Raw genomic sequence first — 17,895 nt, 5'->3', positions numbered from 1 at the left:
GAACCTCCATATTGTTTCCCACAGTGGCTCTACTAACTTACATTTCTGTTAACAGTGTGTAAGGGTTCCTTTTTCTCCAAAAGCTCACCAGCATTCATTATTGTTTTTTTTTTTTTTCAAGATAGAAAAACTTTAATAAACATAAGATATTCAGCCCCAACTAAAATAATAACAACAATAATAACAGATTCAAAACCACAGTTGTATACACTTCAAGTGAAGTGTTATACATTCCATTCTTAGCTCCTAGAACCAGGTAAACATGAATCATAGGTAGAAATATGCCATGTCTAGCACTAGAAGCAGCATCACAGTTCATTAGCAGAATAAAGCAGAAAATTGTTAGGTTTTACAACACAAAGTGTGCACTGGTGATGAACTGCAATAAAGTAGCATCAGTGATGTTTATAATATGTTTTTACTGAGCCCACTTGTAAACATTCACATTTATTTACTACTGTCCCCAAAACCTACCCAACCACACAAACAAACATCATCTTTTGTGAAATAAAATCATGAACACTTTTGCATTCCACAGCTCTTTTGTCTTGATGGTTTTCAATGAGCTGTGTTAAGTTGCTTCACTCACTTCTCCATCATGAGTGACTCCAGTTCTGGAATCTCATTCATCCTCAGAACCTCTTCATAGAGCAAATAGCTATGCAGGCTTCTGGGAAGTGGCAGCTGCTGGATAAAACTGTCAGAGAGGAGGTGCTCTGGCTTTAGGCTGGACCGAATTTTCAAACGACAAAGATGTGTTAGGGATGGAACAGCAGCTGTAGTCCCAGTTACTTCAAAGACTGAGGTGGGAGGATTACTTGAGCCCAGGAGTCAAATACAGCCTGGTCAACATAGTGGGAGCCTCCCATCAATCCATTGTTGCAGAACCCAGGAGGAGTTTGAGGCACGAGCAGAGAGCATCTTTTCAACAGTTGGAGGTAGTCTCTTCCAATTAGTAAATTCCAAAGTGAAGATGAGAATGTCATCGCTGACTGAGTCAATCCAAGAACTGCAGAGTAGAGTCAATGGGTCAAATCCAGCAAGCAGGAGATGTGGCAACCATTCCTTGTATTTTATCTGTGCATTAATTGCATGATTTATAAATTCAGATATATGGTTCCATGGTGCCAACAGGCAACCTTTCTTCAAAAAGTAGCGAAACACTGAAAACTTCTCATACTTCAGGCAGTATGCCAAATGAAGTTCATTTAGCTGGGCTCCATATTTCAAAAGAATATTCACAATTCCAACGAATTCACAATTCACAGCGGGTTCTACAAGCGGCCCCTGGCGGCCGGCGCGGCGAGAAGGGTCCCCGCCTGGCCTGGCAAACGGCCTGCGCCCTCCTGGCTCTGCTAACGGCCCCGCCCACCCGGCAAACGGGCCCCCCGCCCTCCGGGCTCTGTTTTTTTTTTTTTTTTTTTTGATGATAGCAATTCTGATTAAGGGTAACATGGAATCTGTGTATTTTGATTTGCATTTTCCTGATAGCTAAATTTGAGCATTTCCCCTATATCGGTCATTCTTACTTCTTCTTTTGTCTGTTCAGATCATTGACCCATTTTGGGGATTGGATTAGTTACTCTTCTTTTTTTATGAAATTATTTCTATATTCTGGATATTGACCCTCAGTCAGTGAATAGCTGGTAAAGGTTTTTTCTCATGCTATAGACTGTCTCTTCACTCTCTTGCTGGGCAGAGGCTTGGAATTTTGATGTAAATTTCATTTGTCAATTCTTGTTTGTATTTTCTGTGCTACTGTCCTATCCAGCAAATTGTTGTTGTTGCCAATATCTTTGCTTTCTCTGTGTTCTCCTAGTAATTTCAAAGCTTCACGTCTCACATTAAAGGTTTTGATTCCTTTTGAGTTGATTTTTTTTTGCAGGGAGAGAGATAGGAGTCTAGTTTCAATCTTCCATGTGTGAAATCCAGTTTTTCCAGCACCACTTGTTGAAGATGTGTCTTTTCTCCAATGTACGCTTTTGCCAACTTTGTTGAGAGTCATTTGGCTAAATGCATGGATATATTTCTCCTTTTTTTTTCTTGTCCATTGATCTATACATCTATTTGTATGCCAATATCATGCTGTTTTTGATATTATGGCTCTGTGCTGCATTTTGAAATTAGGTATTGTGATGCTTCCAAGATTGCTCTTTTTGCTTAAGATTTCTTTGGATTTTTGGAGTCTTTTGTGCTTCTATGAATTTTAGGATTTTTTCCCCCTAGTTCTGTGGAGAATGTCATTGGTATTTTCATGAGGCTTGCTTTTGGAATTATGGTCATCCTTATCACCATGTACATGTAAAAGAAAAGTGATAACAAAGGCAAAAAGGAAAAAGAAGAAATAAAATATTAAGTACTAAAAGAAGGGAAGAAGAAGAAGAGGAGGAGGAAGAGACAAAGAAGAAAGAAAAAAATACAAATGAAAAACAGCATTAAGACAAAAATTATTAAAAAAATAAAATCTCTCTCACATTGAGGTGCTTGATTGTGCATGTAAGAGTGATTGCAACTTATGTTGCTCAGAGCTTCTTTCTGTGCCTTATTGGACTGTCCTCTCTTGGAGAGACCAAAGTATGGAATTGTTTCCCCACTTCTTTCTTTTGCAGTGCTTGCCAGGTGACCAGCAGGAGTGGTTGGTGATTATTGCCAGCTGGAATACCTCTCAGCTGGCCCTGTACTCCAAAATGAGCTAGGGAAGAACTCAGAGCTTCTCAGGCAACGATTTACTCTGGAGTTTGTAGGGTTGTACTCTCCAAGAGTGGAGCAGACACCAATGTTGCAGCATGTCAAGGCCTCCTGGGCCTTTTGTGCTGGGCACTCCAAGCACAGGGAGAGGCTATGGAGTTGCAGTGGTCTGTACTGGGGTTGGTGGATGGCCCTGCACAGTCCATCGCCCATGACTCTGGTGTTCTAAGACTTGGTTCCCATATAAAATCACACAGGACTGGTCCACTGCTCCCTTCTCCAGATTCCTGCAGCTGGCTGCCTAACTCCTGGTTGTAATGAGGAAGTGTCCTGCATTCCCTTGTCATTTCAGTCCAGTTTCCTATTACATAGCATCTCAGTGGGTGTGTGTCAGAGGCTCTCCCCCAGGATCAAACTAACTCTCAAGGCAACTTCCCACTGAGCCAGTGTGCTAATATTGTCACAGGGCCCTAGAGATAGAAAGATGAAAGCCCAGAGATGCTAAACTCAGACAAGACCTTCTCAAGATGGCTTCCTGTTACAGCACCATGCAAATGTTCTGAGAAGTGTGAAGGACTTCTCCAGAGCCAGTTTGCTATGCAGATCCCAGGTCCATTGCCTGTTTAGAATGTATTTCTGCAAGGTGCTGATTCTGTGCAACTGGTACTCACAGGAACTCTTCCTTTCACCAATACCCCGACTTGTGCTGTGCTACTATGTGATCACTATTATGGAGCTTGGTTTCACCCTCTGTTCCACTATCCAAAGTCTCTGGTTTTCTCTAAGTCTGTGTCTGTTCACTACTGAACTTTAGCATTCTCTGATAGTCACACATCTAAATGTGCAGCTGTTCTTCAGTGTTTTGTTTGTTTTTTCTTTGTTTGGTATGGAGGAAAGAATGCATTGTTGGTCTACCACTGAGCTACACCCTTAGCCTTTTTTGTTTTTTATTTTGGGGTAGGGTCTCACTAAGTCTCCCAAGCTGGATTTATACTTGAGATCCTCCTGTCTCAGCCTTTGGAGTAGCTGGGATTACAGGCATGTGCCAATGTGCACAGCTCACCAGTTGTTTTGATTCTATTTTATTTGTAGAAGCCCACAAGTTCTGGGTGCCTTTAATTCACCATCTTGAATCCTCTTTCTCTTCCTTTTTCTAGTCTTGCTTTAGACAATGTGGAGAGGGGTAAAAGATGATAGAGGGTGTAGATGTAGCAAAATAACATCTGCTTCACTTCATTTTCCCACTTCTAGCCAATCTATCTTTACTGTCTTATCTCTCTTGACTAATAACAAGGGTCAAATCACAATATAAAATGACTGGGGCCTGCTAAGAAAGCCAGGGACTGGAGGAATTGCAGGATCTAGCCAAATGCACAGTAGCATATATTGACAGAGTACATGTGGGATAGAATTCTTAATTACAAAGAATACAATTCAGAAAGAAAATTCAATATACTATCAAGAGACAAAGCAATCAGCACAATCAGACTCAGATATGATGCAGATGTTGGTCCGATTAAGCAGGAAATTCAGAATAATTATGATTATTAACTATGTTAAGGGCCAAAGTGGTGGTCCACATGCATGATTAGAGGGATAATGGAATAAATGCAAATGGTAGAAATAGAAAAAACACAGTAAAAGATATGATGATGGATTTGCAGTTTCATCAGATAATAGAAGAGATTCCAAGAACTGTGGGACAATATCAAATGGTCCAATTATAGAAGCAATGGGAATCTCAGAAAAGGGGAAGGGCATGAAACAAAAGGAATAGTTCCCAAAATTAATGACAGATGCCAAATAAAAGATCTATCACACACACACACACACACACACACACACACACACCTTTAGACCTATCGTATTTAAGCTGTTGGAAACAATTTGATGAAGAGAAAATCCTGAAAGCAGACAGATGAAAAAACACATTATATCAAGAAGAACAAATGCAACAAATGATAATTCTTGTCTAGAAATGAGTCCAAGAGACTACATTGAAGTGACACTTTTAAGGTGCTAGAAATGATATGGGGTGCAGAGGTGAAAAAGGCACTAGATTTGTTTTGAGCTCTGGAGGCCAGGACTGGCAGCAGAAAGCACTGTTACAGAACTGCAATAGCTAAGAATGAAGAGAGTGAAACAATCTGAAAATAATAGAGGTTGGGGGGTGCACTTCAGAAGCAAGGTGGATGCAATTATTATGATGACCAAAGGTGAAAGTTAGGTGTGACTGATCCACAGAGAGTTGTGGAGATGGAGCATGATATTCCCAGGGACAAAACAGATGTGCAGTGAACAATAGTATTTCATAATTTATATCACCAAACCCAAGGGAGTATTGTTGATTAGGAAGTTAAGAGCAGCCAATGCAATAATATATATCATAACCCTCTGCTCAGTTTACAGACCTGAGCTAGTTCTTAGACTGAGAGCCCATTGAATGAAGGAAGGCCTCACTCCCTCGATGAAGGATCCTGCAACATCAACAGCACTTATTAAAGTAAGAATTTCTCCAGGACTTACCCAAAGGGACTTATGCCCATTTATGTGGCTAATCCTATACTTCAGAAATGGTATTTATGGGTATAACCCCCAAATTTGGTTTATTCTTGGATATAGGGGTTAAGGAAATTGATATTAATACCTGGGGACTCAAAACATCATTGTGACTACTCAGTTATGGTAGGATTGTGTGTGCGTACATGTGTGCGTGTGTGTTAGGCAGACTAATGGCCCATTTAAAGATGTCTTAATATCTAGGATCTATAAATATGTTATGTTATGTAGCAAGGGGAAAATAAAGTTTATTCTCTTATGAAGAACTGAAAGTAGAGGAGCTGAGGATTTCCAGGAAGTCACATCTTCCTAAGGTAACCCAAACAAATGCTCCTGTCAATTCTCAAGCACCAGTTCTTCTGGAGGTGTCTCCTATTGGCATTGGGTTCTGCCAAGGACATCCTCTTGAGAAGTTCATGACAGCAGCATTTTCTAAATGGTCCTGGGAGTATTTAATCTTATCAAGCAGCTGACAATTAGGTTTGCTGTACTTTGAAAGCACTACCTGAGCTGCTTACCACCTCTCTTGTACTATCAAGCAAAGTCCTTGCTATTCCAGTGGAAAGAAAATTCTGATTTATCATAGCTCAATAAGTAAGGTTATTTAAAAGATCCAGGGATTGCATTAATGGAGCAGGCCTTTCTTTTATATCTGCATTGAACTTTTATTTACTCAGATTTATTTTTCTTTTTTGTTCCCTAGGAAGGTCTAATGGAAGTGTCAATTCATAAAGAAATGTAGTAAACAATATGGTAGCAATTGCCACACATGGCTATTTAACTTTGAATTACTTAAAATAACATTAACAGTTGAGTTAGTCAGCTACATTAGCCACATTTCATGTCCTCAATAGTCACATGTGTCTAGGGGTTACCATGTTCCATAGTGGAGGTATAGAGTATTTCTATCATTGAAGAAAGAAGTATTGGACAGCATTGTTATAGAGCTTGTGACCTCTCTGGTAAGTGTCTAGTAAGTTGACTTGTCAGATGTCTTAAGTTCTTCACTGTATATTCTTTTCTTTATTCTCCCAAGGGGGCTCAGTTTGGAGTGATGTATACAAATAGAGCCTTGTCATGGTTTGGATGTGAGGTGTCCCCTAAAAGCTCACATGAGACAATGCAAGAATGTTTGGAGGAGAAATGATTGGATTATAGCCTCAACCCAATCAGTGAATTAATACCTGATGGGATTAAGTGAGTGGTAACTGGAGGCAGGTGGGGTGTGGCTGGAGGAAGTGGTTCAATGGAGGCGTGGCTATGGGGTATGCATTTTGTATCTACAGAGTGGAGTTTTTCTCCACTCTCTGCTTCTGATCATCCTGTGAGCTGCTTCCCTCTGCCACACTCTTCCACCATGATGTCCTGCCTCACCTCCAGTCCCGATAAATGGAGTCTGCTGTCTATGGCTCTGAAACCATAAGCTCCTGAATAAATCTTTTCTCCTCTACAATTGTGCTGGTCAGGTCTTTTCATCATAGCTGTGAAAAAGCTGACTAAAACAAGCCTTAATAGACACTTCTAGTTTCCCCACAGTTCACAAGAATAGGTAGTTATGCTTATGAATTATAAATTCAGGGAGCATAATACACTTATATTCTTTGCACTATGGAATCCATTAAAATGAATAGTTAGCATTTATTATTCATGTATTATATTCCAGGTACTTGATATGCATTATATCTTGGTTAATGTTAATAGCAGTACCGTGAGTTAGATGTTATCCTCATTTGCAAACAAGGCAACTGAGTCTTAACAAGTATAAATGGCATGTGCAAAATCATAGAAGTGGCCAAGTCAGATGTGCAGTGATTTTTGCTAATTCTGAAGAACATACTTTAGGTCACGCTGTGCTATAATAGCTTATTTGTAGAAAAGCAGTTGGCAATAAATATAATTTGGTTCACATAATCTGAAATTCTGTTGAAGGCAATTTCTATTTCTCTGTAAAGTCTCCTGCCTTGATACTTCCTTCTCACTGTCTTGGAAATTACTTTTAGAAGGCAAAATTTATATAGATTTTGATACTTCTTTCTCACTGTCTTGGAAATTACTTTTAGAAGGCAAAATTTATACAGATTTTAATCTTCACAGGATGGAACACTTATTCATTTATAGCATTACAGAAAGTTATCAATACTCTTACTTTTTCCTCATACTATTTATTTTTGCTCCTTTCAGCTTTACATAGAGGTATACACTTAAATATTTCTATCTACTGGCGAGATGTGGGAAGGCCTGGGTCTTTGCAGATCTAAGATGCACAGTGAACCAGGATGGAGATGACATGGGATCATTTGTGGTAATAAAGCTGTTCCTCAGTCTCAGAGGAATCATCAAACCTTTTGATGGTTGAAGCTTTGTGTTTCAGCTTACTTAACTTTTCCTGACAATCTGTTATTTTTAAAATCTGTTTTAGGATTCTACAGGATTCTTTAGAAATAATATAGATATTTCTTCTTCTAGTAGCCATTATTAAAAAGTAGCTTTGTGATGAATTTGTTGCCTATCATCTGCTTAGTAAACTGAACTTCGAGTGACCTTTTTGTCTTTATTATAATAGCTGTTATACAGAAAATATGAAGGAAAAGGAATTTAAAACAGATTTTTGTATTTTTATTGAGGCACATACAGCTTCAGCAGATGCTGCTATAAGGGTATCATCAAATACCAATACTGACAAAAACCCATGGGGTTTATTTTCTAATTCAGTCTTGAAGGAAATTTACAATAGTGAATGTCTATGGCAGTTGAGGCTGCCTGAGATTTAGATGACCCATTTCCCTTATCTAATGAATTCAGGCCCTGAAAACTTTGCAAAAGCTTTAAACTGACAAAACACCAAGAGAGTTGATGTAAAATTGAAAGACAGCTGGCGAGGACTCAGAGCCTCTTGAGTTTAGCTCAGGAAGCTGCAAACTCGCACAGCTGCAAGACTGTCAAAATGAAGATCCCAGCATAAAGAGAGTCAAAATATTGCTGTTAGATGAGAACTTCATGCCTAAAGTCTTTACTCAAAAGAGAAGAATCTTCATTTTAAATAAAGAACGTACATGACATTTTTACATTTATCTCCTTTTTTGCTAAGATAAAATAAGTGAGAACATTTCCCTCTCCATCAAATGTAGGTTTAAGAAACCCAATTAAATTGGAAGAGTATTTAAAAAATTTAAATGATCTAATGTTATTCTTGAGATAAAAGAGTTTTGATGTGGTTTCCTTCCTAGAGCTGTCTCTTTCTAACTCCTTGGTCTTGAGGAGCCACAAGGATAGTTAAACACTTTGTTTTATTATATGGTGAGAAACTTGTCAGGATGTTTCTGGTAAAAGCATACTTAGCAAATTATTAGGTAGAGAAACAAAGCTTGCTGGGCATGGGGTTTTCAGGTCATAAACAATATCATCAATTATAATTCTGTATTTGGCTTTTAAGCAAAAAAAAAAAATGACATTTATGGTCCGTTGAAGTTTTACTGATGGGAAGATACCTGAGTCTTAAAGATAGAGTTTGCTGAACAGTAATTACAAGGCTTACTGTATTAATAAGAACTTAAAATTTTGGCTACATTTTCAAAGGATTCCAGTTATGGCTGTTCATACTGCCCATCACAAAAAACTTATAAATTGGGGTTCTGGGGGTGTAGCTTGGTAGTACAATGTATGCACTTCCCATGTGTGAGGCCTTGAGTTCAATCTTCAGCACAAAACAATTAAAGAAAAAAAAACCACTCTATTTTGAATTTGTCTGAAATTTGTCAGCTTCCCTTGAGCACCTTCATTTTAAAAAGGATTTTACTTTTCATAATTTTACAACGTTTCCAAGAACTATGTAATGTTTTGAACAACCAACAATAAAAATTAAAAAAAATTTTTTACAACATTTGGAGGGCATAAGGTAAAATGCTTAGTATATCAACATATTAAAACCACATGTATATGCAGACTAACTATGAACTCCTGCCCATTACCCCAAACTCAGGTGAAAGAGATGCGAAGCTTTCTCTAGCCTTACCAATCTCCTCTCCTTGGTTTTCTTCATGTCTGTACTGATCTCTGCTGCAATGCTTTTTAAAGTGTATTGAAATTCCTGCACCTGCCTTCTTCCCTGTAAGATAATGAGCCCCTTGACATCATGAAACAGGTTTTAATCTTCACTTAAGCATTTGTTGGTTCAGCAACTCAATGGTGTCATCAAGGACTCTGGTTCTTTCCACTTTCTGCTTTGCCATCCATTAAGGTTGGTGGTTCTTGTAATCATGGGATTATTGCCCATGGCCTTTGACATTAAAGCTGTATTTATTTTATCTGAAGCTAGAGATAGATAGATAGATAGATAGATAGATAGATAGATAGAGAATGAATATTTCCCCCAATCACGGGACAATAATGCTTTTCAGTTTGATGTGATTTAGGTCCAGCTCTGAACCAGTAACAGTCACCATGGCAATGCCAGATGATCAATATTAGAGTTCCTTAGCCAAATTCAAGCAAGGAAGACAAGACATTATAATTTCTTGGATTAGTCATGGCCTTCTTCTGAAGATGGAATCAGTTTCTCAAACTGTAATGAGAATTTATGGGGATGAGGTAAAACAGATGTTGCTACAGAGGTTTTTAGGATGCAGTATTTTTAGGTGCTCTTTACTCTTAGTTAGATAGTTTAGGAAATGCAAGTTTATAAGATTTACTTCAATACTTTTTAAAGCCTGAAAGCTTTTATGTTATGACTCCAACTCTAGCTGCTAGTTCTGTATTCTTTGTCAGAATTGTGGTTTAGCAATCCAAAGTTTACAACTTTTCTCATATTTCTCCGTGTTTCTTACTATTTCAAGGCATTTCTTCTTCTTCTTCTTGGTTAGCAAATTTTCCCCACTCTGATCGCCTTATTAATCTTCAAAGTTCAGTTCAAACACACATCTCTTCTGAAGTCTTCTCTTCTATGTACTTTTTCAGCAACTTGCATGTAAGTATTATTATTATTTTTTTCTAGAAGTGAGACAATAAATTCTCTTGTTGAAGCCATTCACTTTGTGGTACTTTGTCAGTTCCAAACACAAGAATGAAAAGGGAGAAGGAAATTGGGAGCTTTCAATGGGGCCCCTGTTTCTTAAAAGTCTTAGCATTGGATTCACATGAAGAAACTTGCTAAAAATACAGGTCTCTGGGCCCCACCTCAGACCTTGTCAGAATCCAAGGGTTGAGACTAAAAATCTGCCCTTTTTTTTTTTTGGCAGTTTTGGGGATTGAACCCAGGGCCACATGCGAGCTAAGAAAGTACTCTACCATTAGCCATAGTGGTAGAGTACTTTCTAGAGTACAGTACTAGAACTAGATTTTCAACCCTCTTTCCATGTGTTTTCCAATCAACTTTGGTGGGGGTGGGGTGTGAGGGAGCTATGGAATGAAGCATATTTTTTAAAAATATTCATTTTATCCTCACATAATGTAATTACTTGCTACTAGGTTTCTAGATTTTTGAGTGATTTGAAGGTAGGGTCTATGTGTTATTTATCTTTTAAGTGCCAGAATTTGGCAGAGGATTGGTATCAGATATCTGTTCAATTGAATTGTTTATTTGGTATGTTTTTGAAAATTTAAGATCAATACATTTCCATACCTTTTTTATGCTCAGAAATATTAAATGTTTCAGTGTTGAATTGTAAAATCTTTACTTGATGGCTTCAATAGTGGTTCCTGAGTCAATATTAGAATCAGAGCTATAAAATTCTTAAATTTATTTTTCTGATTCATGCTGTCTAATTTCAAAGTTCAAAACCATAAAATTAGATGAAGGCTTTATGATCAGTTACTATTTGCAAAAGTTTAGCTAAAAACAGGCAGGATTGAGAACACATTTTTTTGAGGAATGTCTGCACAGTTGAAGTATCATTCTTATGGTCTATAAATATCTGTTTCTCTAGATAACAAACTGTTGGAAGTATACATAAGAGCACTTTAATGTATTCATGCTAACTTGTAAACATGGAAGAATATGTAGGTAACTGTTGCTGCATATGTCAAAGGCTTAAAATTATTTAGATAATTTCATGCTTGACAAACATGTTTGAAAGCTTAAAAAAATAATTTTTAACCAATACATAAAAAATAAAAATTGTACTTATGTGGCACTGTGTTCTGTTTTCATACATGTGTATGTTGTATTATGTTTAAATCAGGTTAGATATATCTATCTCCCAAACATCATTTCTTTATAATGAAAACATTCAAAATTCTTTTTTTTTTGATACCAGGGATTGAACTCCTGTTTTGTATTTTATTTAGACACAGGGTCTCACTGAGCTCTTAGGGCCATACTAAGTTGCTGAGACTGGCTTTGAACTCATGATCCTCTTGCCTCAGCCTCCTGAGTCACTGGGATTACAGGCCCTGCTAGAATCCTTTTTTATAATCTTTGGAAATGTACAGTACATAATTGTTATATATAGGTACCCTACTGTGCAATAGCACACCAGAACTTCTTATTCCTATCTAACTGTACCATAGTACCATTGATCAAGCTTTCTTTATCCCTCCCTCTCCCACATTGTCCCTAGCCTCTGGTCACCACCCTTCTACCCTCAGTTTCTGAGATTGACTTCTTAGATTCTGTGTATGAGTGAGATCATGTAGTACTTTCTTTCTGTTCCTGGCTTATGCCTAACATAATGATCTCCAGTTCCATCCATGAGATCACAAATGACAACATTCACTCTTTTTCGAGTCTGAGTACTATTCCATTGTGTCTATATGCCACATTTTCTTTATCCATTCATCCATTAATACTTTTTTAAAAGCTCACTAGCTCTTTCAAATAAAATCATTACTAGGTGAAACATGAGTTTTGCATACTTTTTTTTCCCTAAAAAAACATGTAAGGTATATATTTTGCTGTCATATAAGCTGACTTATAGAGGATGTTTATTTATTTATTTACCATATGCATCCATTTCAGAAATTCTCCTCTTAATACTTCCTCACTTCCCTTGGAAAAATTGTCTCTGCTATATTGTGAGCAATCTTAGTCAAAGGATTCTTAACTCTTCTGGGTGGGTAACTAAGGTAGGCTAATCAGATTTGCCTGGATGGAGGAATCTTCTACCAGTTATGTCCAGGCAAAACTGCTCATTAGTTCTTCCTTTTCAAACTGTTGGAGGTATCCTTTCAGGCTGTTTTGCTTTTTGAGATCCACCATATTCTTCCTGTAGATTCCCTTTCTCTTTGTTGGGTTGATTCATTTCTGTTGTTTCCAAACAAAGAATCCTGACTAATATGGTAGTCAAGGTCATTCCATCCTTGATTTGTTCTCAGCCACATTTTAAAATTACATTTTTGTAAACTTGACTCTTTTTAGTTCATTTGGATTTTACTGTTTCTCACATGGGAAAAGTTCCATGAATCAAGTCAGAATAATTTTTTGTATTAGTTGCCAAATGAAGTCAGTTTTTCAAAGCCGAGTCTTGTCATGTTTAATCACTATCTCAGAGCCTTTTCCACCTACGACAAACAGGAGCTGCCTTTTAAGACGTGCTTTAGCCATCCCTGCAAATCACATAAATATTTTTTGAAGAGAGCTTCATTCTTCATTGTTGAGATAATTTTCTCACAGTTTATAAGTGCTTTTATAGGAGTCAGCTTTTCAAAATTAGAATATCTATTTCTTGAGCTTCATAAGAACAACACGATAAAAGACAGATGTTTGCCGGATACATGCTTATTCTATGACAGAATTGCAGTTTTTCCTTACTGGTTTCTTCTTGGGAAACTTGTAGTTTTATTTTATTTTGGGGGTATATGGAGATGTTTAAAATCCAGGAACAAAGAAAAAGGAGAAAATTGTATATCTCTTACAACTTTTAAAGCATACTGCAAAGGCTTGAACTCCATCATAGTGGAAAAGAAATGGACATTATTTAGATAAAGGTTAAAAGGCATGCCGGTGTTGGATTGACAGTGTTTAGAAATGCTATTCTGAGCGAAAAATAAATGAACTTTTGAGCCACAGGGGCAAGTCAGTACTTCACCAGGTACTCTCCAAAAAAAAAAAAAAATTTTTTTTGTACACTTTTAAATACGAATGCCTTTAGAATGTCAAACTTATATTTCTTCAAAGGAAAGAAAATCCTTCTGGAATATTAAATGGGCTTATAAAGGGAAGACTTTTGGCTAAAAGGAGATCAAATATTTTCTTTTATCAAAAGTTCAGTTCATCATTGCAAGTGAAAAGATTGTGGAATAGCTGCTTAAGATTACAAAGGAGCCGTGATGGCTTTAGTTAATGATAGTGCACAGCCAATTTTGTCTTCTGCCTTTGTGCTTGCTTTATAAGCGGTCTCAGCATTGGTTTTCTTTTGTAACTTTCTTTTTAGTGATTACAGAACTTGATTATTATGGGTTTGAAAATTGTAGAGGTTTTTCCTATATTACATCTAACTTTGTGAGGTAAGATTACCCACTGATGTTAAAAGAAGCCAAATGAAGCCATAAGATTTTATCAAATAAATATATATATATATATATATATATATTTCTTTTAAATTTTTTTTGGGAAATATTGGAAGAACAGGAATGAGGGTTATCTGGAGGAAAATGCTTAGGTGGAGTGTATTAGTTTCTGGGGGCTGCTATAACAAAGTGCCATAAATGGAGTATCTTAAACAATAGAAGTCTATCATCTCACAGTTCTGGAGGCTTCAGTCTGACATCAAGATGTGGGTAGGGTTCCTTCCGGGGGCCCTGATAAAAGGATTTGGTCCAGCTGCTTCCCTTGGCTTCTGGATGATCAGCTTCTCCCTGCATCTTCATAACGAGTTCTCCTGGCATGTGTGTCTTTCTTCAAATTTCTCCTTTTGGAAGGACACCAAACACACTGGATTAGGGTGCATCCAATGGCCGCATTATAACTTAATGCCTCTGTAAATGACCTCTCCTCAAATAAAGCCACATGTTGAGGTACTGGGGTAGAACGTCAAGATATGAATTTGGAGGAAATGTAATTTCACCTGTAACAAGGGGCAAAGAGATGTTCCAAGGGAAGAGTGAAAACAAGTTTTCATACAGGGAAGAAAAAAGGAGAAGTTCACTTCCATGTACAATTTTTTGAATGTGGGAATTTAGTCAATAAGGGGCTTGGTGCCAATTTTTTTTTTTTTTTAACTTGTGGTCCTTTGACTTTACTCCTATTTTTTTAAAAAAATCTTTTCATCTTTGGTTTGTAGCTGCTGTTTTTATACTTTTGTTGATGAGGTGAACATCTTTCTTGACTAGATCATTGATCCAATTTGTAGCCAATAAGTTATCTGTGTACCAAATAATCCTTTTTCAAAGTTACTAAATGAGACTCGCTCATTTTTAAGGTCACTTTATAGTACATGATTATTACTGTCTCCTAGGGATATGCTAATGAGAAGAAAAACACTGAACCTGTCTCTCAAAACGCTCCTGGTTTGCTAGGTCAGACAAATAGAAACCCAGGCACTGCCAGGAGGATGGGATGAGGGGTGTGAGAGGGACACACTGGAGAACAAAGAGGAAGACTCCTCAGCAAAGCCTTGAATCATCAGTTCACCAGCTCTTGTTTGAAATGGGAAGGGGTTGAGCAAAGGAAAGGCTTCCAAGTGGCGAGATCAGTGCAGACAAAGGCTCAGAAACATGGAGATGAATCTTCTGGGGGAAGAAAGGACGTCAAGCTGTAGGTGGGCAAGGATCAGGTCATGAACAGCAACCTGTGCCTTGTTAGCTTTAAAGGCTCCCAACCATGATCACTGCCTCGAATCTGCTCCCGAAGAGTGATGTGATCTTGGGGAAGTCACTGAAAAACATTTGTCCCTTCACTTGTCTGTTTGTAAGATGAGGATGTTGGCTCTTGCATCTTTTCTACTTGAAAGCCCTTACTGAATTTCCACTTTAGTTGTTTTATAATGATGAACACGATGCTCCCCAACCTGGTCTCACTCACCCTTCCTGCCTGATTCTTGTACCACCTGACTTTCTGGAGTGTCCAACAAATCTGGGTGACTTTGGGAGCCTTTCCCCTCTATCTTTTCTACTCCACTTCTGTGCCTTTGCTCGGGTCCTTTCTCCTGTCTTGAACATCCTCCTTTGCTCCAATTTTTGCTTGCCAGACATTTACTTGGTCTTTTATCTCAGATATAACGTGCCCCCGCCGCCATGCCCCATCACTGAGACTTCAGGTAAGACTGTTCGCCTCTTCCTGACCATGCCATAGACCATGAGCAGCAAGAGGGCACAATATGTCATTAATCTTTGTATTCCAAGTAAGAGCACAAATACCTTGTTCACAGAAGCATCCAGTCAATGAATGATCCAAGACAGCAGGGGCGGGCCTGGGAGGCAGGAGGGATACTGGCAGGTGCACAGTGGTGTGCTTGCTGTGCTGCTGCATCAGGTCTGAGAAGTTTCCAAGCCCAGCTCTCCTGTAACTGGAACCAGGACCTCGATAGGGGTTTTCAAAGACGCTCTACTGACCCCCACCTCCAGGGACTGATGAAAAATTCCAAAGAAGAGTTAGAAAGACAGTGGAGGAGGAACCTGCAGGGAGAAAAGCAGCGAGGGCAAGGTGCTCTGTGGAACTTGCTCCCCAGGGATAGAGCCTTGGGCTGTAAAAATGCCAGCGCTACAGCTCCGAAACACATCGAAGAGGTGTGTGCTTTAGTAAACTCCAACGAGAAAGAAAAACAGCAGGCTCTGGATGCTACGCTTGGTACGCTTCTATTGCTCCCCTCGGTTTCATCTTTTCTTCCAGAAGATAGGAAGAGGACACTGTTTTTGTTCTGGTGGGAGGGAAATGGGAAAAGAGTAGAATTTGCATGGGACTCATTTTAACTGTTATCTTTCTCCTAGAAGGAATATTTACTCAAGACATGGCCAGGAAAAAGAGGCCAAGGGTCAAGTTTATGTCTAGAGTCATTCCTGTTTTTAATAAAATTGAACCTATGTTGTATTCCTACGTGAATCCCTCCATAGACTCTCTGGATACTCATTATCTCAGGGCAGAGATGTGACAGCAATCATCAAAATAACTGGGGAGTCTCTTTTAATGTTGTTTCAAAAAACCTCAGCTTCAGAGTGGGGAGGGGATTCCTAGAATAGGCAAATTTTCTTAAAGTCTTACATTTCCCACTTCCCAGAGTGGGAAAACAATTCTAGAATTGGAGAAAAAGAAAAGAAGAACAGAGATTTTGTAATTCCTGGAAGGCAGGGACCTCACACACCCTATTCTCTAGCAGTGCTGCTGGGGAATGGAAGTCACTTGAGAGGAGTTGTGGGTTTCTGAGGCAGATGGGGATACAAGCAGTGCTGAGGCCCAGAGAAGAATACACTAAATTTTTTCTTTCATGTATATATTTTTCTTCCATATATATATGCAATATATAACATATAATATATAACATTTTCATATATATATATTTGTTCTGAGCAACTTGATTTCAAGGAAATGAAAGGCCTTTTTAAGCAGGTTCAGAATCAAGGTTCCTCTGACCTTGTTTTGCTTATCCAGGAAGCTCCAAGTTCAGGGAGAGGCTTTCTGCAAAATTCCTTATCTGACTAAAATCTGCACTCACCAGAGAAGAAACAATGACCTCCCATCTCTTCACTGAGCATTAACTAAACTCATGTCATAGAAAGATTGAATAACTTTGTTTGTCCATACACCTGGAAAGACCTGGGTCACACACCATTGTCTTCTATTTCAGTCCCATGGAGACTCATTGACCATCTATTGTCTGCTCTGTGAGTCCAGCTAACTTTGTTCCAGGCCATCTTATGTCCTCGGAATCCTTCCTAAGATCATTTACTACTCTCCTGACATTCTTTTTTCCCCACCTCCCCTCTAGCAAAAGGGGTATTTATGTTCAGTATTTACCAGTGTTTTTTAGAATTTTATTTTTATTTTTAAAAATTTCATTCTTTTTAGATATACATGACAGTAGGTATAAGTGTTTTTGAACCATGTGAGTCTAATGGGTAATTCTGCTCTCTTATTGTTTCCATGCATGTAATGAATTTGTGTATCTTCTCTCTGATCACTCTGCCTTTGTCAGTTCATTTTAGAGAACCTTCAGAGAATAAAAAAACTCCTACAGTAGCTAGGGCAAGATTTCAGTGCCCAAGCATGGTACAGAGAAATAGAGAGACATTGACCTGGATGTCATGTGGGCCTGGACAACAAACATTTCAGTGGCACCTGTTAACACTGACAAGGAAGAAAACTGTGCCCCCCCACCCACTTCCATTGTTGGACAGATGGTGGTACTAAGAAAAGACTGAGATTACCCATCTTCATTTCAGAATGAGAGTCTCTGAGTAAAAAATTAAACTTATGTATGGAAAATAGAAAATGATCTGTGGCCCACCTAAATGTCTTATGTCATCTATAAATTTCAATTATAAGTAGTAGTTGTCTCAAGCTGGCTCATACTGGCTCATGAGAACCAATTTTTATATTTTCAGGTGTTCATTTCTCTACATGATACTGTTATCAATACTATTGATATATCTATCGCATATATATGGTATAATGGAGAGCCTATAAAATCATGTTTCACTACATGTGTCCTCCTTGTCCATTTCCAGTGACAACACAGATAGCTTGAAGTGGGCTCCAGCTGGTGTATTTACACCATGGGC

Source organism: Marmota monax, unplaced genomic scaffold, assembly GCF_021218885.2.
Source record: "Marmota monax isolate L192 unplaced genomic scaffold, Marmota_monax_Labrador192_F-V1.1 WCK01_AAM20220418_F8-fsc00007, whole genome shotgun sequence".
Lineage (NCBI taxonomy): Eukaryota > Metazoa > Chordata > Mammalia > Rodentia > Sciuridae > Marmota > Marmota monax.
Note: the sequence above shows the minus strand (reverse complement) of the source record.